This window comes from Ostrinia furnacalis, unplaced genomic scaffold, assembly GCF_004193835.3.
Source record: "Ostrinia furnacalis isolate ACB-3 unplaced genomic scaffold, ASM419383v2 OfSCF3022, whole genome shotgun sequence".
NCBI lineage: Eukaryota > Metazoa > Arthropoda > Insecta > Lepidoptera > Crambidae > Ostrinia > Ostrinia furnacalis.
Genome location: NW_021133261.1, coordinates 1468255 through 1494477, shown reverse-complemented (window position 1 = coordinate 1494477; position 26223 = coordinate 1468255). Strand labels below are relative to the sequence as shown.

The 26223-nt window shown below is 36.9% G+C and overlaps 1 protein-coding gene across 1 annotated transcript in view; it reads right to left on the bottom strand.

Annotated features, from left to right (window-relative positions):
* Nucleotides 1–10495, bottom strand: part of Fbxl7 (F-box and leucine-rich repeat protein 7) — a 60829-nt gene extending 50334 nt beyond the window's left edge. Inside the window, exon 1 of the mRNA XM_028310494.1 lies at nucleotides 10159–10495. The gene's annotated coding sequence lies outside the window, so the exon portion shown is untranslated. The remainder of the gene's footprint in view (nucleotides 1–10158) is intronic.
* Between the last annotated feature and the right edge of the window lie 15728 nt (nucleotides 10496–26223).

Here is a 26223-nt window from a genome sequence, read left to right as displayed (position 1 = left end):
CTAAAAGTACAAAACTAATTTGACGGTCCAACAAATAAGAAATAAAAAAGCTGTGATTTTACAATAATTCAATAAACTCATACATATTAACTCGCCAATCCGTTGCCGTTGATTTATACATTTGGAAAAGGTTGACAACATCTGGCGTGGTGTGATTTACAGCCTTTTTTGTGTAAAAATTCACATTCTGCGAACGTCTACGTTACACAGCCTACATTCTGCAGTGTCGCAAGGTACACACGGCACGCGAAGCTAAACACAGGGGCTCTTATGTGGCTAGAAACAAAGGCGATTTTGCAACAAAATTGTATAATCTCATGTGCTGTCGTCTGAACGGACTACGGACATAGCTGGGCACGAGTAGCGCATATTAAACTCTAAAAGCGTTATTAAGGTGATATTTATGTTTACATTTGCTATTTAATCGTAATTTTTCCTTTATTTTTATATCTGTGGCCAGTTTTACGGAAATAACATAAGATTAGCATACAGCAGATGGCTGTCTAAACCTAGAACGAATACTGGAGGCAATTTGTGCTGCAACATTGTTTCAGACGTGTTGCAAATATGTTGCAAGGCAATTTTACAAGCAGTACCTATTCAGCTCGCGTTTTGATAAAACGTGTGTCGTAGAACTAATATGAGAAATAATTGAATTCATGAAACTGTCACAGTAATATTTCAACCGTCTTTGTTTTTTAGGTTCCGCCCATTGAAAACCTATTATTTATTAGGACTCTGCTATTTTGTCTTTTTGTCTTTCAACGGGATATCTCATGAACTGTCAAGTAGTCAGTTGAATAATAGTTATGAATTTTTATTGCCGTTTTAACCTGTTTTTGTTACGGCAAATTAATCTAGTAGTATGTAATACATTCCTACAGAGGGTACACCAACTCATATTCACATAACCACGAGACGTACTTTACTTATTCAACTTTGGAACAATTTAGTACAATCACAGCTGAAATAGCAAGGTGCACATTTCCAAACGTAGCGCTGGTCTTTGCTCTGAGATAAGTTTTCCGTATAACATAAAGCTTCGGCCAAATCAACGCGTGCAGTTCGCGTCGGCGATGGCGATCACTGCGCCTGCATAGATCGCCACAAGGTGGACCGACGACATCATAGGGTGCACCTTTAAAGGAAGGAAGGAAGGAAGGCGCTGGTCGCAGGCCGCTACCAACCGGACAACATGGAAAGCATTGGGGGAGGCCTATGTTCAGCAGTGGACGTCCTATGGTTGAGATGATCATGATGATGATGATGAATGACAGGACGCGTTGATGTGAACTTATCGCTACAAACTCCAACACGACATCTGATTGCCATCGCGTAAGCTGCGCGCGTTGATTTGGCCGAACCTAACTGCACACCGCACACCTACCGCATACTAAGTGAAACTTGACTTAAAGGTAATTACTGGATTCTACGCGAGTTTACTTAACCGATAGATTTTACTGTGAAGCAACCATTGACCAGCTATCCACTTTTAAGGATTGACTTAACGCGCGTTGAGACTTACTCAATTCTTAACGAGCTTTCTCACATACATTTGTATGTGATTTGCAAATGATTTGAATGTTAAACGAGATAAAAACTCAAAGCGCTTTAGGCTAATGGGTTGAAGTTTACGCTTTTAGGTAATGCCTATGTATGTAAAGGAAAACACTAATAAATAAATACATTACAGACCGTTTAGGTACGTTGAATCACGACTAGGTATTTCTTTAAACATTTTTATAATGCAAAAATTAACACCTTTCTAAAATTAATTTACTGTTTTTTGAATGAACTGCTATTAGCGTCGTTGAATTCGCTAATGTGAAAGTAACATTTTATACTTATGTTTTATCTCTAGGCGATATGGAATTACAAATAATAAAATGATAGTTCGTTATATCACAGTTACCAGGAGGTTAAAGATTTTCGATCAAAGACGTTTATTAATGTATTATAGGCAAAACCCAAAATCTATACTTATAATAAATCTGTAGAGAGGTCAATTCTGTACATGAAATATATTTTCAAAATAACTATCAGGGGGTGATTAGTGATCTATACTGATGCCAAAAATGCAATCAGTAAAATTTTTGTCTGTCTGTCTGTCTGTCTGTCTGTATGTTCCTTATAGAAACAAAAACTACTCGACGGATTTTAACGAAACTTGGTACAATTATTCTTCATACTCCTGGGCAGGTTATAGGATACTTAGGAATTCCCACAGGAACGGGCATTAGCGGGAAAATTCTTTTGTATGAAAAATCTAAACCGCTTAAGTTAGACGCTTGAAATTTGGCAAGCAGGTACCTTAGTAAACTTAAAGCTTAGTTATAACAGGTTATTGCAAAATTCCTACGGGAACGGGAATAAGCGAGAAAAAACATTTGCATGAAAAAATCTAAGCCACGTAAGATAGACGCTTGAAATTTGGCATGCAGGTACCTTAGTAAATTTAAAGCTTAGTTACACCAGGATATTGCAAAATTCTCACGGGAACGGGAGTTAGCGGGAAAATACATTTGTATGAAAAAATCTAAACCGCGTAAGTTAGACGCTTAAAATTTGGCATGCAGGTATCTTAGTAAACTTAAAGCTTAGTTACAACAGGATATTGCAAAATTCCCACGGGAACTGGAATTAGCGGGAAATTCCTTTTGTATGACTGACTCACTGACATACCCACGCACAGCCTAAACGGCTAAACGTAGACACTTGAAATTTATAAGGGACGTAGCTTAGGTACCGTAGAGGTGCACTAAGAAAGGAATTCCCGAAATTCTCACAGGAACAGGAATTATCGGGAAAATCCTTTTGTATGAAAAATCTAAACCGCTTAAGTTAGACGCTTGAAATTTGGCATGCAGGTCCCTTAGTAAACTTAAAGCTTAGTTACAACAGGATATTGCGAAATTCCAACGGGAACGGGAGTTAGCGGGAAAAAACATTTGTATGAAAAAATCTAAACCGCGTAAGATAGATGAAGGGGGTAAAACGGGATCCACGCGTACGAAGTCGCGGGCGGCCGCTAGTACTGGAATAATGGCTTAAATTTTGTTGTTACATTAAAACCAAACACTCCCAATGGGAGACCTTCTTTAACTAGTAAGTACCTAGGTAATTGTAATTAGCGCAAACAAATTTTCCATTAGCTCTGATATGAGGAAATTAATTATCTATTATCTAGCTTCATTGGCATTTGTTCATAAACTCATTAATTCATTAAATCTGACGCAAAGGTCAGGGGTCCCAATGCCCATGTCAGAAGTGTTGTGAAGTGACCACACCATAGCATTAAATCTCGACAAATTATGAAACCATCTGTATAATTTGCTGGAAATTAACATGTATAATAATGAACATTCAATATTTACATACAAACCTTCATAGGCTCTCGTCTATCTATAAGTAGGTACTCATATGGACTCAATAGCATTAGTAATAGAAGATACAACATCTATGTGCATGGAATGGAAACTATGTGTGATACCTCAGTAGTAAAATATTGACAGCATTATGCAGTATTCCATCAATAATAAATTAGAAAATGGATAGTGTTGATATGTGAATCCTTATCAATATTCATTATGGTGTCGCCGGAACGTATTGTGACGTGAAAGCTCAGAGTGCCGATTTATCAAAAGCTTTGACAGTATTGATCCAGCCAGAAATGCTAAATGGAGATATGCCCTAAAATTTCGGATTTCTCCACTTATGAATTGTTTCGTAGGGAAAAAAATGTTACAGAATTTTAAGTATTAGATTTATTTAGAGGTATTTTAATGATATACCTACCTATCTATCTATACTTATAATAAATCTGTAGAGAGGTCAATTCTATACATGAAATATATTTTCAACGGGATCCACGCGTACGAAGTCGCGGGCAGCCGCTGGTAGGTAATAATAACATATTTCTTAAAATTCATTTTTTTTTTGTTTAAAGTAATAAAACCATTGACAACGGATCCAAAGAGAAGATTGAGGGGGATTTTTCACCACTATACAATAGTTCAAGTGTTACTACTATTATGTATCGTGATTCGTGACTTAAATACTTTGTGAAACCAATATTATGAAAGACTTGTAAAATAAAATTGGTGTATCAAAAAGGTAAAGGTTTTCTTTGCATTCACATTCAGTTCATTACATCTTAGTTAATGCATAATTCGTGGTTTTCTTACGAAACCGCCCAGCTGCGGTAGCCATTGTTATCAGCTGTTATCTTGGTTCAATCGGCCAATTTCTGGAACCAGTCCCAACCGGCTTTTACCGACTATTTATAGCAAACTATTAGACCGAATTCAATTACCGTTGAATAATATCTTTTCTTGAGATAGTTTAAGCTTGCATAAATAATTTTGGCAGCTGTATTTTCACTTTAATGAAATAATCACACCAGGTGTTGTTCTAGCTACCTACGATAATATTCTAGGGAACAAATATGTATAGGAAAACTACTAAGAGGTCTTCATCTCGTGTTTTGACACTAGTGTCAGATCTAATGAGTTAGGTTAGCGTCTGGCAATCTGATATGGCTCGAGTCATCGGCCCAGACCAAAAAAATGTTTTGTTTCTGGAAATTAGATTGATTTCAGTACTTAAAAAATACAATAGGTACCTGCTTATTATTATGCTCATGCGCATAGTCATTGATTCATTTCTGTATCGGTACCCCATTTGAGAATCTAACCCAAGACATCCGGAGCAAGAGTTCAATTTTCGAATCGTCTTCTGAAATCTTTAATCTTTAAGCTCTCACTTCTTAGGCTGGCTTGCATTATCTTATTTTGACCTTAATAAACGTCAAAAATCTGTCAAACTTCATTCAAAATACACCGGTTATTTTTATAGTTACGGTTAAAGTCAGGTGGTGCTACTCGGCCTTAATGGTCAGTAAGTAAACCAAAATGTACTTGACATTTTTTTAATATCGTCTAAACTTCTACAGCCTAGCTCAGAGAGTAGATTAGGCCACGGAAGTGAAAACATTTTTCATTCTGTCACAAAATCCAGGCGTTAGGTCGAAAAAGGTCTTGATTTTTTCCAAATAACGTCCTTTGTCTGCGGACCCTTTGAAAAAGGTTTCACCATAGGCCACGGACATAAATGCTCAGCTAAAAATACCACACCGTCAGACAATGCCATCGCGTGCCGAACCCGATTGTCTCGATGTTATTAGCGAATCATGGCATCGGTTCGTGGGAACGATGATCGAGCAGGGCTGTATCGATGTTCGATCTCAGCAGGGAATTTTGTTCGATTTTGATTCCGAATGAAAAGGGAAAAGTGAAAGCTGGTGCAGTAGGTTTGCGCCTGCTCATTTGCATTAGCAGATAAATAATTATTGCGTTTACCACTAATGGGTTTACAGCATTTTCTGCTTGGAATGGCCTAATGGTAGACTGCTGATAATGCTTTTAGCATTGAATCTAGAATAATCTTTTAAATCGCTTTTCAAAGAAAATGCAGTTTACTCCTTTAGTAACATCGAATATTTTCTTGGCTCACTTAAATGAGGTCTAATGAAGAATTCGCACCATTGACATACTGACAACAGCTGACTATTATTATAATAGAATTCATAACTTTAGCCTACTTGACGTTTAGATTTCACGTTTCTTTTGAATATATTAGATACTACCTACTTTATAGTCCCTTAAAATGCAAATTGTTATAAGCTAGCCATCGCTGTCCATCGCCATCCATATCCTGAACGGACATAAGTAATTCTTACACCATTTCTAATGTATCAACCAGCTTTTTAATCTCATTAAGTCGAGCCAATCTTAAGCATGGCACATCCCTGCCCTCTGGCGTCTCAAATGATTCTCGATTCGGGACCGCTGTTAGATGCGATCTGATATGCCGATTTGAAACGTCACGAATGTCAAATGTTAGTTATCTCCAGTTATCGGAACGGGACCGTTAGCGGAGATTGTTAGACCAAACGCCTGAGGCTGTAACTCAAGTTACAAGTTCTGATTTTAGGATCCAGATAAAATTTACGGCGCTGACTTCTCAATGATGGCTGGATTTATTGGATTTTGAAGGCTGTTTGATGAAACAAATCAAATTAATCAAACTTGTTGATCGATATATTTATAAGCCTCTGGGATAAGCTTACAGAATGTGACAGTTGTGATTCAGAAATTACTTCGCTCCGGCGTTTCTTTTCGCTCTTTCCGTGAAGCGATTTCAAAATTCAAACTGTCACTTATTGTAACTTATCTAAGGATGCTGTTGCTTCAACGAAAATTACCATATTTCTTATTGGAAATATAAGCATTGAGTACCTAAATGAAATGACGATGGCTGCAAAGGCATAAAGCAAGCTAACCACTTAGCGCTCCTGGAAGTTAAACCTGTGATTTATAGATATTAAAACTAACGCAAATACTTTAGCACTTCCGGTGTATTAACTAGTACATATTTAACATTTCGAAGTTAAGCACTTTCAATTAAAATTACTCTACGTTGGTCCTTATTAAGAATATTAAATTGAAGTGAATTTAGTTTTGCAAAATGGAATTAATTCAAGCTTTTCTTATCAAAAAGGCCAAACAAAATGTAAAATATTTTTTATTATTTCACTTTGAAATGTTCTTGAAAATGACCCGAATACACCAAAAGCCTGTAATTTCTCTAAAAATAATTACTTATTCCCTACTAGATGGACCGACGACCTGGTGAAGGTCGCTAGAAGAACCTGGATGCGGACGGCGCAGGACCGGTCGTTATGATTTGGGGAGGCCTTTGTCCAGCAGTGGACGTCATTTGGCTAAAGCGAACTAATGAAAAGTGATTGATTCCTGCATCCCACCTAGTTATATCTCTTTAACATCGTACCTTCAGAACATTTCAGTTGTGAATCAACCTTATAGCAGGCCTGTTCATCTCCGCGAGTTTACATTGAAAACAAAACACGCACGATGGCCCACCTACAGGATACTATTCGACAAGGCCTCACATACGAGCGAACATTGACTCACGCACGCGTATTCTTGTGTATGATGGAAGAAAATAAATAAAATGGTGTACTAAATACTGTGCAGTATTTAACTGCCTAAATAATAATAAAAACACAGAATGTACTTTTTTAAGTGGCCTCAAGCAAGACACTGAGAGGTAAATAAGTAGTTAATATTATTCATGATTATTCATGCTAAATCATGTATTTCCTCCGCCATTTTCCGCAGTTTGGCACCTCACGTCACATCATTTTACCGAAGTCAGCCCTATAGCTTCGGCGCAGTGCCGATCACTGACGTTTCTCAACAAAATGGTGCTTGACTCTTGAGACAAGCTAAATTACACCATATTGTTAATGACATTGAGCATACATTTTTTTAAATACCTTCGCGAAGTAAAACTTCTGTACGTAGTACTTATTATTATTCTGTGCTTATAGTTCCAAAAGAAATGGGATTCCATGTTTTAGCGGGCACTATAACTGTCGATCAGACACCAGCAGACACCTATGACCACTCATAAAATCTAACATCAGGGTTGCAACTACCAACTACTTGTTACAACCTATAAAACAGTTTAACTTTCCCCGGGACAACTTGACCTTCACTGGTTGGGTTTTTATTGGCGGTCAAGCTGTAGATCCTGGCTACACAGGAGTTGCAGTAGTGGTGGGAATGAGAGGTGGAAGTAGTAATTTAAAAACCTATAAAACAGGCGTGAGATAAAGAGGTCAGTAAGTGAATAGTTAGGCCCAGAACAGACGGTGAAACGCAACTGCAACGAAACTGCAACCGCTAGTTTCTTTTGAGTTGCATCTAAGTTTCTGCCATAGCGACCGTTGAGAGACCACACATGACGCGACCAGTTTGAAACTTTCAAACTACTACAACTAGCAGTTGCAGTTTCGTTGCAGTTGCGTTTCACCGTTTGTTCTGGGCCTTAAACACAAGTTTGTCACAAGATGGAACAGAACAGAGAGAATTGTGACAAAAGACTCATAAGTCATAATGTAAAGTATCCTCGTTTATAACATAGCTTAAATTATCTAACCCATAATTCAGCAATCGCCTTGTAATTTTGTTATAGGTACTATATCAACTGAGAAATTATTGAAGCAGTTGGTTTCACCATTTCACCGTAATAAACAAGTGAATAACTATAAGTGTAATAATTTTCTCACGCCCACTTATTAACTTATTGATCTATTATTCATAATGTCTTGACGCCTCGGATATAATTAGTGCATCCAGTCGGCAAGTAGGCCAGAGATTTCTTCAAGTAACTTTCTTGTCAAGTAGTAAGTATAGGCCGGTTTGTATAAATCTGTCTGGGACCCTTGATACCATTCGAATGTTAATCGATAGAAAATGTTGAGATTTTAATGATTAAAATGTCATTTATGATTGAAGTAAATATCTAAGGTACACAACGCCCACGTGGTCTAGATGTGGGAAGCTGAACACACATAATTTCCCTCATTTCCTGCACAGAATCGTTAGTATTTAGCAACTACAAGTATTATTATGAATTAATTCAACCAAGGTAAAGTCCCTATATGCTCTAATATTTAATTTGAAACCATCATAAGCTTAAATATATGTTTGAATTTTAATCTGATTTGCAATGTGCACATAGCAGTGGGGAAAAAGCACAAATTCATCACTCTTAAAGCTCACACGAATGCTCATCCCCTTCATTCCTTCAATAAGCTTCAGGAAGACTTCATACGTGTCATGTTACCGCACTTATAATGATATAAATAGGTACCTATGCATTTAAGAATCAAAATGTCATAAAGCATCACTTACCATCAGGTGAGATACAGGCCAAGAGCTTCCTCGTTGTGGATTAAAAGAAGCAAAACTAAATTTTTACTATTTAAAGCTCCTATTCAAACAGCTGATACTGTATGTTCAGTCGACAACACATCAGACTACACAATTATGTTGCAAAATAGCTCCTATTCCTGGTACTCAAGATGCGAAACTAATTTAGCTCGATGTATCATCGTCTATTCAAGCAAACCCTGTAAAATACTGTACCATTTATCTCAAAATAATATCAATTAATTTAATTTAAATTAATTCGTAAATTATGCAAAAATTGGTCATAACTAATTCGCCCTACATTCCGTAACGCCATAATACGTCGATTTAGAAAATTAAAATGTGTTATGTAAAATAGGAAGCCCACAAAATTTATTTCTTGACACAAATTGGACCAAATCTACGAAGCGATTAGTTATTCTAAGTTAAAACGGCCCTTTGTCAACAAATTACGCAACTTAGGCTGAGTTGCACCATCTTACTTTAACCGTAACTATAACCATAACCGGTGTTTTTATATGGAGTTTGACAGACTCTTGACTTTTGTTATAGCTAAAGTTATATGGTGCAACCCAGCCTAAGTTAAGATAAATAATACAACTTGGGCTGAAGATTTGTGAACTTGGCTTGAAATTGTATATTCATGGCACTAACAAGTTGTGAAACATTTTGAAAGCATTAATGGGATCCTCGATGTAATTAATGACATAAATATTTAGTAGTTCAACTACATAATAGACAAAATAGGTAAATGAATGATCATCAAGATTGCTACTACCATTTATTCATGGTTTTAGTGATCGTTACTAAGTATCATCATCATCGTTTCAGCCATAGGACGTCCACTGTTGAACATAGGCCTCCCCCAATGCTTTCCGTGTTACTAAGTATAGCACTTATTATTTATTCTGTGGTATAGGTGAAAGAATGCAATAGACCGACTTGAGATCTAAGAATACCAATTACCTAGGTTTAACAACTTCAATCATGTGGATCGTAAACAAGTGAAGTCAAATATAAAGCTTGTAAAATATCACCTATTTCATCGATCCTTTGCTTTTAAACTCTACCATCTGAAAGTCTCTAATAATTACTGCATAAAGCACTTTTTCGATCAGATTTTGAACTCTTGGGTAATAAGGCTGACGAGATTGACCTCGTTTGTTCATGGAGTGACATTTAGAGCTTTAAAGGCAATTTTGATGTCATAGTATCAGAAAACAATATTATTATGACTGTATTTGTGTGTTACATAAACTTTTTTCTAAAGCAATCCATGCCTTCGGAAACACGATCTGCCATCTAACAGGTACCATTTTGATTCCATGTTACCAACAACGTGCGTTTCAATACCACTCACCTATAAGCTGGGGCCCTTTTTCCTCACTGACTTTCCGTAGCAAATGGTCTCCCACATTTTCAAGTGCACACAACACCTCCCATATCCAACACTTTGAAACGGAACATTATCACTGAGCACTCATAGTTTCACTGCACGGGATAATTCAAAAACACTTCGGATCACTGCACTGAAATTGAATGTAAGTGAATCTGGAATCTAAATACTATGTGTAACTGTCAAATCTGGTCGCGTTTTGGTGGCGAGTTTGTCATATAGCGTTTGATGACCCCAAAAGCAACTTTACAACTGAACTGAGTGGTGGATGCAAAACGCACGGTTTCTCCTGCGCCAGCGCCGGTCGGTATGCGCCGCGGCTGTGTGCGTGTATCTGTGTAGGCGGACGCACACACGCGCGCGCGCAGGCTGCACGGTTTTTGTCGATGTCCACGGGGCAAGTAACCTTAGAGCGCAAGAGACGCAACTCGGAAAGACGACGGAGCTTTTTGTTGAGCTTTTGAAGTTTGTAATTTGATTAATGAAATATCTGCTTGTAAGAATTTTCTATGGATTTTTATAAACTTGACTTGGTTGTCTTATTAAAACCTATTCCAAAAATACTCAGTGGTCGATACGTTGAAAACAGTGTTGACATATTAAAATGGATAGGAAAAACAAAATAATTTATAGATTTAAATCTTTAATTTTATTTATTAATATCAATGTACAAATCTAACTTGGAAAGCATTAAGCGATAATTGAAAACGCTTAAGAATAACAGTATCTCGATTTTCAAGTTGCAACTCTAGTCTACTGCGGCGACGTTTTTCTGAAAGCTGCTGGTCGATGTCCCGCTACGAGACTCAAGCACAGTCGCGCCGTCCCTTTCTAACATTCGTTTGACCTTACATTAAAAAGAGACGGAGGTATAAGCCAAAGTTTACGATCACTTTGCAGAACTCGAAGTGGCCCTACTCAGGCATTATTAACGGCCAGAATTACGGTCGTTTTATGATAAACCGGTTGGTTTAAAAAGCTTTATAGAATCTAGACTTCATTAAGTGGATATGTCTCACTCTTCTTGGCCGGTTATGCGATGACTCTGTCGTGTATTTCAAGGGATAGCGGGCTGATTGGTTGAAGTATAGCTCTATTGATTAATTTCTCTTTGTGATAAATTGCCGTTTTTTGCCAATCGAGTTGTCAAATCTAATGGGTATGTCTAAAGTTTAATGTATGGCCATTCGCAATTAACACATTAGACATATTAAATTCATAACAAACAACAGGGAATAAATATGTCATATCCTGTTAGTAGTATACATTATAATTTAACATGGAAATCCCTAATCAGAATCTTATTTGAGTTTACGATTTCATTCGAACCATCTTAATTACTATTGAACTGTCAAAAGAATTAATGGCATGTCATTTTTAAGCGGCGATAAACCATCTCATGGAATTTCCAATAGTTTTAATTGTTAACTTTATTCTTAAAAACCTATTCATATGAGCAGAAATAACTTTTTTAATCCAGTCCTTAAATACAACTTCATTTTGTCATAATATGGTTTATTTATTGTCAGATATAAATCTTGAATCCAAAATTACATTCAAATTTTCACATCGAAATACATTAGCTAATTTATACAATTTAATGAATTGAAAATAACCCATTCAATTTGTCACCTTTAAATTCGGAGCGCTTATATTAAAGTCGTCGAGTTATATAATACTAGAGATCAAACCAATATGAGGCTGTCCAACAGAAAGCCTATAATTTGTTAAACCGATGATTTAAATAAAAACACTTGCGTAACATTATAACTGTGGTTTTATAAACCTAAGCTTTTTGTGAGACACCGCAGTAATTTCAATATTTATCAACAAGTTTTAAACTCTCGTGTTTTGCTTTTTGTTCTGACCACATCAGCAAATGTAAGTGCTCTTGAAATAAATGTTGTATAATAAATGTTTATTTTTCAATGATCGTTGGGATTATATGAGAATTATTGCTGGTAATGTTGTATTTGTAACCGCGAAACTGTCGAACAATTTCACTCTTTTTGGAATAACATAGTCAAATCGAAAAAAAACTTATTTGAAACATTAGTTTACATATTAAAAAGTAGTAAGTAAAATAAAACATAATTTTCGATCGCCTAATTTGTTCCTTGTAAAGTGCACTATTGCTTAATTTTTAAATTCTGAGTTCTCAGCCTACCTACCAACCTATTATTAAATATAATACTGAAATTAAATAACAATTAAATTGAATTCCATATAAAGCTACTGGAATTCAATTCTCATTTCAAAAACATTACTACCGCTCAAAGTTACATAACCGACAATCGAAGCATCAATGTCCGAGCAATTTACGTAAAGTCACAGGACTGCATTAGAACCAAAGCACACGATGCGTAAGATGCGTTGCGGCGCCGCACCGCTTGTGTGCCCGCCACAGTCAGAATATTTCTGTGTAAGACGATTAGTAAACGAAATAAAGTCGCTGACATAGCCCGACGGATTAGCAAGCTGAATGGCAATGGGCAGGGCACATAGTACGCAGAACTGACGGCCGATGGGGCAGCAAGGTTCTGGAGTGGAGGCCGCGTACCGGAAAACGCAGCGTGGGACGTCCACCCACAAGGTGGACCAACGTAGCAGGAAGGCGCTGGACGCAGGCCGCTACCAACCGGGCAACTTGGAAAGCATTGAGGGAGACCTATGTTCATCAGTGGACGTCCTATGGCTGAGATGATGATGATGATGAAGACGATTAAACGACAGCGACACCACTCCGGCGTCGCACCGCGCCGCAACGCATCGTGTGCTTCGGCTCTTACTCTCATGAATATCTATAACGAGCCTGCGCTTGCGCAGCGTAACTAGATCGTATTTGATGGACCGTAATATTTTAACATTAACATAATTTTCTTGCTCGCATAAGTATAGATTATTCGGTCTCTGTCGAGATTTGCCCTAGGCCTTTTTCGTGAATCCAGTCCCATGGCTTTGTTGATTAATTAAAATAAAAATAAATAATGTACTTGCGATAAGGAGAAATGCGCAACACAATAAAATTCAATAAACATTATGGTGGTATGTGTGCTATGGTAACAATGAACAGTTATTTTTGTAGACTTTTTTATACATATTCACGAAAAATTTATTCTGGAATAATAAAATTAAGATAAAATATCTGACGGTCAGACATTAACATAGCGCTAAATATTATGATACTCGTAAATAATTAAAAAGTCTGCAATTCCTGTGTTGTTGTTCGGGTTATATAGTAAAAGATCATACATAATATTATCTACTTACCTAATGTATACTAACTTAAAAATATTACCTAAACTACAAGTCAGGATGCACCTGACACACGTTGCCATTTTCCGGAATGTCCTCTAAATAATTTAAAAGAAGTTATTCAACCTCCGATGAAACTTTCGATGAATAATAATAAAACCGCTTGGGACATTCCTCTACATCCATTCGTCTCTCTCACGCGCACCATTCACCGTACGTGTGAAAGAGACAGCAAGAGCAAAGGAAGTGCTCCCTTATCGTTCATTCCGAGAATAACTTTCCCATAGATTGTGGAGGCAGAAGGGTTATGCTTTTGGAATGCAAAAAATATGCAAACGCGTACGTAATAGTTTGTCATAAATTCAGAATTGCCCGTGCAAATGCAAGTGTAAATATTTTCAAATAGAGAACACGTTTGTGAGAAATTGTAGAGATATCGGCAACGTTGTAGAGACCGTCTCGTAAATGGTGTGACTCATTGAATTCCCGTCACAACCGGTGGTCCGACATTTTTATAATGCTTAGGACATTTAATGACGTCATAAAAGGACCGCCTCGGGTAGGTTTTAGGGCATATTGTTGGAAAAGTAACGACAGTAAAATTTTCTTAATATTCTTCAAAATTTAAAACTTGTAATGAAAGGCAAATATTGAATATCAAGTCAGTTGTTGTTATTCAATTTTCTTAATACTGCCTCGAGGCAGTCAGAAATAAAATACAGGCTTATAAAGTTTGCTTGAACTGAAGAATTATACCTACTACTAGTACATCAATTGGACTCGTCCGATCGATGGTAATATGAGCGCAACATAAACACAGAACAGCCCGATGTAAAGACTGATATCGCGGACTTCTTTATTTCAAGACCCGTAATTAAATCTGCTCAGCTACTGCACTTCAGAGAGTCACAATGCAGTATGAACAGTAAGTAAAATTAATAAAAAAAACCGAAAACACAATGAAATCTGAGAATTTTAATTAATGCATCGTTAAACTTTATTTGACGGCCGATGGGGCAGAAAGGTTCTGGAATGGAGGCCGCGTACCGGAAAACGTAGCGTGGGACGTCCACCTACAAGGTGGATTGACGACATCGTAAAGGTAGCAGGGAAGCGCTGGACGCAGGCCGCTACCAATCGATCAACATGGAAAGCATTGGGGGAGGCCTATATTCAGCAGTGGACGTCCTATGGCTGAAATGATGATTGGTGGCTGAACTTTGATTCGTCCACTGCTGGAAGCCTGCCCCGCGGATTTCCACAATGACAAATACTGCGAATCCAGGTGCTTCCCGATACTTTTACCAGATGAATGCACAACAAACAGAACTTTGTGTGATTAGACAGATGAATGTGGAATAAAGGATTTCATTTAACACTACCGGCTGCCCGCAGTTTCATACGCGTGGATCCCGTTTTACCCTTTAAAATCCTGTTTTATTTTATCCTTTTTTAGCGGATGCCTACGTCCATAACATCTACGTGCATGCCCAATTTCAGCCCGATCCGTCCAGTGGTTTGGGTTGTGCGTTGATAGATCACTATGTCAGACAGTCAGTCAGTCAGACCTTTGAGTTTTTATATTTAGATTTTCATTCTAGTTTCAAACTAAGTTGCTTGTGCGTGAACCTTTTTCTATGTTGTGTAAATTCGTGTGTTCCATGTAGCCAAGATCAAGCTCACGAACTCTGTCATGGATAATTCGCAAAATCACAGCGCCATTGTCTATCGTTTTGCATTAGACCCAGGTTATAATCTATCTTGGCTATAGCAGAATAACAGGTTCTCCTGCAATCACTGAGTCATAGACTTTTTTGTCTCTTATGATCTTTGCTTCTGTAAAAAACTGTAAATGAAACCTGTTTTGAGACAAATAAATATTTTCTATTCTATTCTATAAGCCAATGGTAATTAACCTTTAAGTCACGGGGGACCATTTTACCAAATTTCTGTCTTGTCAGGGACAACTTTTTTTTTTAAATCCTATGAAAGGGGAGTTCGATTTCTCGCCCACTGTGCGCCGTTTGCGTTATCTTGACTCGACTCATCACGTCACGTCACTTGTTTATTACGATGTCTTCGTGGACCACTTGGAATGCCTCCAGGGACCACCAGTGGTCCGCGGACCACCGGTTAAGAACCACTGCTATAAGCAGAGACGTATTACCAACTTCCACTGCACTGTGTCCTCGTCCCATTTGCCATACTTTAGGGCGAGTGCAGCGGGCGGGAGTGACGTCACGCGCGCCGGCCGGTGGTTAACCTAATTAAAACATTCCCGGCATCGATTATCGACCCGGATCGATAGATGTTTGCCGTACAAATTGTGTTGGCTTTTTTAATTAATTAGCCTTATTAACGGGGCTTAATTGCGCTCTCTATGTCTGGGTAATTGTTGTTTAATCGGTCTATCGTGATAGATAGATTACGTTTTTGTAGGTTCTGGGTAGGCTGGTCAATTGGGTTCTTAAGGTATACATACATATAATAGTAGATCCTGTATTTTTATTTATTTATTTAATGTTGGCTGCACTTTGAGAAATTTACAGAATAATATTGGTAGTTATTGATATCAATGTAATTTATTTATAAATAGTACTTATTTTAGGTACCTAATAGGTGGACCGACGATCTGGTAAAGGTCGCGGGAAGAGCCTGGATGCGGGCAGCGCAGGACCGTTCATTGTGGAAAACCTTTGTCCAGCTGAAACGACGACGACGACTTATTTTAAGTGGGAAGTGTAAAATAAATCATAAAAAGCTACCTAATATTTAATTTATAAAACAGGATTTGGTTTTCCGAAGCTCATTATAATAATTAAAATAAATGTGAAGTCTTAATTTTGACGATTCGTAAAAAAGACATCAACGCGCTACGTCGCGTCGCCTCGGCGTTTTATTTATTGACTTTTATTTATTTTGCTAGATTTAAATGCATGATGAAGATGTAGATACTTTATATATTGACGAACGAAACGAAATTTAAAACGTCATTAAAAATAAAAATAANAGTTAGATCAGTTTACACATTTTTTTTCTCATCACAAAATTGGTGTATATTGATATAAGTAGAAATTTTTGGACGATTTACCCTAAATAACCTGAAATAATGATTCCTCATAGTGTAATTACTAATGTTTGTTTTACAACTTTTTCTAAAATTAAAGAAACAAAAAAATATCAACAGAAATGGCGTAAAATGTATCACTTTACACTTGTTAGCGGGTGGTCAATTCAGTGTGGTGTAAAATGATTTATGTCCCATTACATCACTTTACACGAATGTAAAGTTGCCGTGCATGGCGATATAACTGGGTTTTTATTTAATTACGAAAAAACTACATGCTATATTTCCCAAACTGGCACACTGCCTAATTATATCTAACATTACCTTTCACCTAAAAAATATTTCACCAAGTTATCTATAATAGCGACGAAGCAGGATTTTTTTTAACTTCAAATGCGATTTCCCAAAAATCACCATTTTCGACTTAACTCCGTTTTCACTGGGGGTACAGAAATTTGGGCTCGAATTTTAGAAATGACAATTTCATTAACCCTAACAAAAGTAAGTAATTGGTTTTCAACCGTTCTTCACCGCATATAAAGTTCAAATTGATGTGGGCTCAGTGGATATTAGAGCCTGGTTAAGAGTTAAATTCGAGCTTAACTTCAAGCATTGCTTCGAGCTTAACTTTCAGGTGAATTTCAGTAGGAATAAACAGATACTTACTAATCTGAATTTAAATGTATTTTGGATTAGAATCGAATCGGGTTTTAAAAGTAATTTCAGAATCAGAATACGAATCAAAGATTACGAGTTTTGTATTTCTAAAACCCTTACTTAACCTTTATTTAAAAATTATCATAATTATCATATTTTATGTGTCAGCTAAAGACTATCAGCAACTATCTCGTTCCAGTTTTACGCTCATTAAGCTACCTGACATTATCTTCAACCCTTATATTGCCCAAAACTCGACCGTTGTTAAACCCATCCGAAGTGAAAATTAGGGTAAGGAACCATAATTTCGTCTTCACCCTTCCGCGGTTCCCCTCTCCCCTAAAAGAATAACGTCCCATCTGACAGTAGCAAAAAAGTTTGACCGTTGGAATGGTCAGATTGTTAAGATTTTTTCTTTGGATTTTTAAGCGGCGGTTGAAGGGTTAATATTCTGTCGTTCCTTACAAGTTCACAACCGATGCGACGGTTTGCATATGGTTATAATTAATATTAAAGATATACAAAAACGTGATTAAGATTGGGTTTTTTGTTTACTTTTAATTAAAGCGACACGGTGGATTTACTTGAGTAGGTATTTGATTAGGTACTTACGTTTTTGTAAATAATTAGCTTTTTATTTATGTAAAGCTTAACTACGAAAGGTTTATAAAAAATACATTAAACGATGAAACAAATTATATTGAAATTGCTATTTTATAATCTCGTGTGGGATACACCAATTTTAAGATGGTGACATTTAAAATTTAGATAAAATAATTACTGCAATCTGCGGTAAAACCGTGCAATAGCACCTGGCTTACTGATTTCGAAACTAAAATAATTAATTTCAAACTTAATTTCTGGGGGACCAGTAGGTAAATCTCTAGAAAATATTCAGAGTTAGGTACTGTAACCTCTGAATATCCCAATAGTTAAACTATCGTGGTCCTAGTTGTATTATATCATATTTTTTGATTTTGATTGATTTTTTAATCAAGAAGGTTTTAGGGCTATATTTTGTTGAGATTGAGGAGGACTTTTCTTGGTCTAGTATATTATTATAAGTCATAGGGTATAAGGAAAATTATATCCCTCATTTTATTGATAACAGAACATGCGTGGTTGCGTGAGTCTTGCGTTTTATTTGCGTATTTTGTACGCGTGACGGTCAATGATATTGGAATATGGTAACAAAGCGTAATCGAATTCATAGTAACGTTTTACGATATTTCAGATGACGCTTTTATTTGTATAAATGTTTCCAATATGTCAGCGGTAACATTACGTGTGTATAATGAACCCTCGTTTGCCTTCTGTCTAGTTCTCGAGTGACGACCATGAGCTGGAAGACGTAGTAAGGGCAGGCCTCCCACTAGGTGAACCGACGATCTGGTGAAGGTCGCAGGAAGCACCTGGATGCGGGTAGTGCAGGTTTGGTCGTTGTGGAAATCCTTGGAAGAGGCCTTTATCTAGCAGGTGATGTTATTTAACTGAAATGAACGAATGAAGGTACAATTGGAACACTGCTCATCTGAAAATTTCAATTACTTACTCCGCAGTTTAGTAATCAGATCAGCATGACAGGTCTTGACTTCTTGAAGTCTTCTTGACAGTAAGGTCTTGACCTGAAATAGCAAATTACACGCTTTCAAGTGAAAAAGCCATGATTCTAGAATCTAGATAATAGGCGAATTGACCCTATGACCGTTATTTCGCAGTCGTACCCCCTTGTCTTCTCCATAAGTTATTTTTAACTGCAGAGGCGGCGTAAGGCGTAGGCGACGTGGGCCACCGCCTGCGGCCTCGCGGTACAAGGGGCCTCGCGCATCAAAAATTTTGAAAAAATGTATACAAGGTGGAGATGACAATATCACAATACGAACATCTATATATATAAAAATGAAACCCGTTTCGCGTTGTCACGGCATCACGTGTGAACGGCTGAACCGATTTCGATAATTCTTTTTTTTTAATGTTTGTGGAAGTCCAAGGATGGTTCTTACGGAAAAAAATATTAAGAAAATCTCTACGCTAAGGCGGTACGAAGTTCGCCGGGTCAGCTAGTTGACTATTAAATATAAATTCTTGATAGCTAAACAATGTAGTTAAAAATAAAAATATATTTTTTTCCAAACAAATTCAGCCATAATCAGACACAAAATTAAGCAACAACACGGTTTTAAGTGACGAACATTATTCTTTGGCGCATTATTCCTTTAAAAATAATCACTGAATCAAGAAATCAGAAACTGTCAATGTATAGAACTTATTTCACTATACATAATATTACAAATTATAACTAGAGGTAAGAAAAAAATTCATTAAAACTAAATGGTATTTTCGGCATTCGGCTTATCTCTCCTCTTAACAGCTTGTCTTTCGACAAAGGCCTCCTCTAAGGATTTCCATTTGTTTCTGTCCTTTGCTGTACGTAACCATTCTGGCCCAGCTACTTGCTTCAAATCGTCTTCCCATCTCTTTGGTTGTCTTCCTCTACTTCTTCTGCTTTCTCTAGGGTACCATTCCGTAATTATTCTGGTCCATTTCTCTTTCTTTTCTCTTAACATATGTCCTGTCCAGCGCCATTTTAATTTCCTGCATAATGATTGTACTTTTCCAAACTTTGTCTTCCCTTTGATCTTTTTTAATTGCATTTTATCCTTTCTTCTCACTCCTAGAACGCTTCTCTCTATCCCGTTCTGACATATATTTAATTTATTTTGTTGTTGTTCAGTTAAGGCCCAAGTTTGGCATCCATCCAAAACGTCATTAACTTAATCCAAAAATTAAACATTGATTCGACTAAAAAAATCTTCACATAGCTCGCAGAGCTGATGGCCGCTGGGGCAGAAAAGTTCTCGAGTGGCGACCACGAGCCGAAAGACTAGTGTGGGCAAGCTTCCCACTAGGTGGACCGACGATCTAGTGAAGGTCGCGGGAGGTGCCTGGATGCGGGCGACGCAGGACCGATCTTTGTGGCAATCCTTGGGGGAGGCCTTTGTCCAGCAGTGGACGTCTTTTCGGCTGAAATGAGACAAAAAAAGACATTACAAAAATATTATAGATAATAACTATTGACAGATATTTTTTTCTCTCCGTGTAATTGCCGAAGCATTAAAATATCAGTTTTTTGTAAAATAACTTTAGGTCATGTAAATACAGACAAGCATACATAAAATGTAAGCAAACTTGTGTAAGCCGCTAGACGGACCACTGAAGTATTATAAATGGTCGTCTGCGCAGATTTACTTTCGTCTTCGAAACAATCATTGTTTTAGGTAGGGTGACAATTTGTTTCCGAAAAATTTTACTGCAAAACATTGATCTTCGATCGTAGCACCTACTTACTAGTTAATATTTTAAAAATGTTATATAAAGAAGTGTAAATAGCATTTTAGTTTCTTTATCTCATGTAGTAAATGAATAAACAAATGGGTTCGTTCGTTTCAGCCAAATGACGTCCGCTGCTGGACAAAGGCCTCCTCCAAGGTTTTCCACAATGCACGGTCCTGCGCTGCCCGCATCCAGGCTCTTCCCGAGACCTTTACGAGATCGTCGGTCCACCTAGTAGGAGGCCTGCCCACGCTACGTCTTCCAGCCCGTGGTCGCCACTCGAGAACTTTTCTGCCCCAACGGCCATCGTCTCTACGAGCTATGTGTCCCGCCCACTGCCACTTGGTTTTAGCAATTTTGCGAGCTATGTCGGTCACTTTGGTTCTCCTGCGGGTAGGTAAACAAATGGGTAGGTCTACATAACGTTGCTGAGGTCAAGGGTTTCAGGGTTTCAGGATTACCATAAGTAGGTTCTTCTTTGTAGGTACGAGTACATACCTATACAAATTAGAAAGGAGAGACAGGGAAATTAGTTAATCACTAATAAAAGCTGAGTAAAACTAGCGACATCTTAAGACACATTTTCCCTAATTTTGTGGACACCCCACCCTAATGGTAGAGTCGAGGTTGTGTTATGCAATATCATTGCATAAGCGACTTGCGCTGAACAATGCAGCTTGCAAAATGCGCAGGCGACGCCGGGTGACTGACAAGTCTTCCTGTAAAACTATGTGTCCAACACAGTCTAAATTATACAATAGGAAACGCCAGATATCAGTAAATTCAAGAACATTTAAAATACAAATACATAACAAAGCAGGTATCAGTCACACATAATGTTTAAGTGAGATGCAGTCTAGGATGGTACATATTATTATCAGCCCTTTAAGAGCCTATTCACTGTCGCCTGGAACTAGCTTATACTAATAAAATAAATCAAAAATCAAAATCAAAAATATTTATTCAATTTAAACCACTGCTGCACTGGTGGCACGAACGTCAAAATATAGTCAATAAATTAATTAACTACATTCTCTACAAACTTAAAACTTAAAAAAAAGTATTTACATTATAACGGTACGTCAAGATTAGCATTTTTATCTAATATCTTCAGAATAAAAATATTTAGTATTAACAACATTATCTTATTCGATAAATAATTTATCGTCTAATCAGGCTTCAACTAGCCTTACCTGTTAAAACTATTTATATTTTATGTCAATACAATTCTATACTAGGTCCAAACAATAAGATCATTAGTTTCTGTTATTAGAACCGTGAGCTTTCGTAAGCTTCAGACCGGTCTGATGAAACTGACAGTGGCGTAACTGCTTGATAAAACAATACGATTGTGTCTCTGGGAGGAAACTAACAAACCTTTTAGAAACATAATAATTTTCTATCGATTACAGTACGCTCTATGCATAATATTTTGACGAAGGTTTAGCAGGATATTAATGATTATGAGACGTGTAAAAGCTCCCTTGAGTCTTTATGTTTATTTTTTGCTTTAAAGATTTCATGATTTGAAAGTAGATAAGAACTGATCTAGTATTTGTACTTTAAGAGACCCTACTACGGTTACTAACAATTTGAAAGAAGTTACTTTTAACTTTAAACCTTGGGGGAGGTCTTTGTCCAGCAGTGGACGTCTTTCGGCTCCAACGAACGAATGAACGAATTTGTAACTGATCTAATATTTGTACTTCAAGTAGGGTCAATAGGGTACTAAATACTTGTAGTACCACAGAATAATAATGTACTACGTAGTACAAACAAGCTTTACTATGTGATCCAGTCCAAGGATATTTACATTTTAATTATTATTTTGTAATCTATACAATTCGGACACAGACTGCGGTAGTGATAGGGAAAGGCTACACTACAGACATACGTTCGTTCGTTCGTTTCAGCCAAATGACGTCCACTGCTGAACAAAGGCCTCCCCCAAGACTACAGAAATATTTAAACCGATTATGCCACTTATACAGGATGTAAACTTAAAACTTGGTTCCACGTTAAAAGTACAACGTAATAAATATTAACAGGTGAGACTTTTTACTGAACCGCAAAGCCTTTTTAAAGCCCAGCCAATAAATTGTGAGTTCATTTCTCTATGCACAGACGACGGCACATCATGCTTAACACTGTGGGGTCTTGTGTGGTTGTAATAGGACCGAATTTGCCACAAACATGTAAAGTTTGATTTGCTATAGTCTGCACCGGCGCAATCGCATAAGTTTCCCGCAAATTATGCGGTTACTGAGAAAGGTGAAAACCGAGCCGCGGCGAACACTTCGTGAGCTATGACTTTTGTGCCTTTTGTAGATTTCCTCTAATCTGTTACATATTGGAACAACTGTGGGGTTGTTTTTCTGTTCGTTGATTAGAAACCAAACAACATTAAACCAATGTGTCATTTCGGACCAGTAAAGTCCAGAGAGGTTTATACATATAACGTTTATCTAAAACTGTATGTAATGTTTTCCTTATGTTTAGTTTTCGAGTCTACTTACACTGCAGATTTTGTTCGGTAGTAGCGCAATATAACTTAAAATCTAGGGTGTAATTTTATTTGACCCCTCTACTCAACATAGTTCGATATAAACGAAAGGTCTTGTATGCTTAATTAGTCACTAATTTTACATTTCATAGGACCCAGACGAAGTCGTGAGTACAGCTTGTATTAATGAATAGTTTTGAGTTTCCTTTGTGGTCCGACTATACTCGTAAAGGCATAGTCACATCAAACCTTTGTACAGAGTTTGTAAGGATATTAAAGGAGATTTTTTGTATGTATGTATGTATGTATGACCGATAAGAATAACGTCGTCGTGTCAAATTATCGTGGAATTTCCGTACTTGCGTAAACATCATTTCAATAAGTCATTGATTTATTTAAAACTTTATCGCATAGTAAAATCATTACAAATTTATGGTGAATTTGATGTTGTAATAATGAGTAGTAAAAGAATTAAACAAGTACATAATTTAGAAGGTAAAATGTATAAAATACAATACATACAAAGCCATCTATTGCCCGCTTCAAAGAACTAAATCAAAGAAATGAATAAATGACCAGCGGAGTATCGAGCAGATATTATGCTAAAAAAAAAGATCCCAAATTTAGTTTTCAAATGAAACTGTGAACAGATCCCAACGCGCTCGTGAACTCATTACGGACTACTAAAATATGGGCGGGTGTAAACCACTCGCAAATGAGCTTGCGCCTCGCTGGACGAGTGACAGCGGGCAATTAGAGTTGGTGATTTGGTTCCCGGTCGTGTCAGTGCGATAATAGCACCTACTGTTGTACTATGATTTTAAGCTTTCAATATAAACATAATTCCAAAAAATACGCTAAATCTATAGTGGAGATCACGTACCGGAAAGTGGAAATAGGACGTCCACCCACAAAGTGAACCGACGACCTCATAAAGGTAGCGGGAAGGCGCTGGATGTAGGCCGCCACCAACCGGCCATTGTGGAAATCATTGGGGGAGGCCTATGTTCAGCAGCCGTCCTTAGGGCTTAAAATATTATACTGTGCTTAAAATGCATTATTTCCTTGGGTTCTCCAATTAGTTTACACATAAAATTCTAAGTGAACTAACTATCATCATCATCATCATCATTTCAGCCACAGGACGTCCACTGCTAATTGACAACAAGTGAACTAACTATACACTGTCAGAAATCTATACCTATTTAAATGATGATATCTATACCTATTTAGATGACGTAAAATTAAATATGTGTACATAAATGGGTGATGACTGAAGACTGATCTTGATCCATAACTAATTCAACCCAATATATTATTTCAAATTGAATTCAAACGCTTCCTAACTAATCTATCCTAGTTTTCTCTGAGATCAAAACCCTTTCTATATTCCTTACTTTCATTTAATAGCCGGCGTCTAAATCTGCGTACAGAAATGTCCCTATTAACTATCCTATTTAGTTGTCAATTAGTTGTGCCGAGCACGAGAGTTTCATTTCCCAACGTCTACAATACTGTCTGCTAGATATGAAAACATTATAATTAATTGCAAAATAATACGTCAAGCACCACCTCCCATTAGCCGGTAACGACTTTACCAATGACCACAAATAAAGCAGATACAGTGCGACCAAAACACTTTAAATCCTTATTTGGTGTAGATGTTATTGATCAATTTCTATGCAGACAGATGCAGTGAGACTAAAATACTTTAATAATTCGACGTTTGTTACGTTTTGTCTGTTATTTCGTAGAGCACTGGCGGTTTAACTAGAGTTTGACATCAAATCTTCACCATATTTAAGTACTTCTTAAGTACCTACTTCATAAGTATCAAACGTCTATCCTCAGCTCTAACATCTTTCGTTTTTACTTTTCTTCGGTTATTTACAACTGATTTCGCCTTTGCTGATAAAACTATACTTTATTTATTTCTTAAACTGCAGATCCTGACTAGGTCTAGAACATAGGAGTTGCAGTGGTGTAGCACCCGAACTAGAAGAAAACCAAGTGTAAAGTAACCAGACTAAAAGCTACTTTATCGATGTAGATTTCCTTCTACGGGTTTCGACTATAGACATAACTATTCACAGTGTTTTCGCATTGTATTCGCACCATAAATTCTGTAACTGAACTACTGCATACATTTCCACTGCAATATGTCTTGCTTCCTCCAGATCACTTTCACTACACCGTGTTTGGCTAAATAGCTTGTCCAGCGGAGAAAATATAATCCGACTTCGGTACTAGTTTTAAAGTCGATAAATTAGTGGTGTTAGGTCTAAAAAACTGGCCAGACGGTGATCGGTGTTGCCATTTATTGAACGAGTATTGACATGAACTGGTAATATTTATGGTACTTAAAACAGAATTATGAGATTGAGTATTTTTCTACTTTTTTAACGCTTCCAAACATAGATGAACGAGGTGCTAAGTTTTGTGGTTGGAGTACTCGTAAACGGCGTGGAAGCCGTTTACTCCAGTGTAGGGCAGTTAGTTTCAAAGTACTTATTTTCAATTAAAATCCTTTCGCTTTCAGAAGTTCTTTAATTTGGTCCACGCCCTAGATTACACGAAAACTCCTGCAGCCAAAACTACTGGACTGATATTTCTGAAACTTTACAATACCTCAATAAACAAAATATAAAAGCTATATATTTTTTAACAGCACAGCACCCTATTTATGTATTAATGCCTGAGTAAAAATTTTACACTCGTAAGTACATAATATCATTAAATACACAAAAGATATTATTTGACATTTAACTTTAAAAACTTGGCAGCATACTAAGTATGAGTATCTTATTTATTCACAAGATAGATAGACCATAAATCGTAATGTAATATTCAGTATCCTATTACTTATTTGAATGTTTTATATTAGGAAATATAAATAAATAAACAATATCCTCATCATTTTGTATAAAACATAGTGTTACCCAGTACTAAACAAAGTTTATAGAAAACAATGTGAAAGTAAGTACCCATATTATAAAAACGTAGTAGGGGACACCCGGTAGTGTGTCTTTTATGTTACATGACATCAGTAATAAACTATAACATATTATTCCGATGTCTAAGGCCACGTACACACTTTATTCATAAAATCTTTTACCTCTTATTAGACCGGAAATAGGTACCATCATGACCAACCACCCCAGAGATAATTGATTATCAAATCGTAAAAGTCACTGAATCTAATCTTTAGTATGGA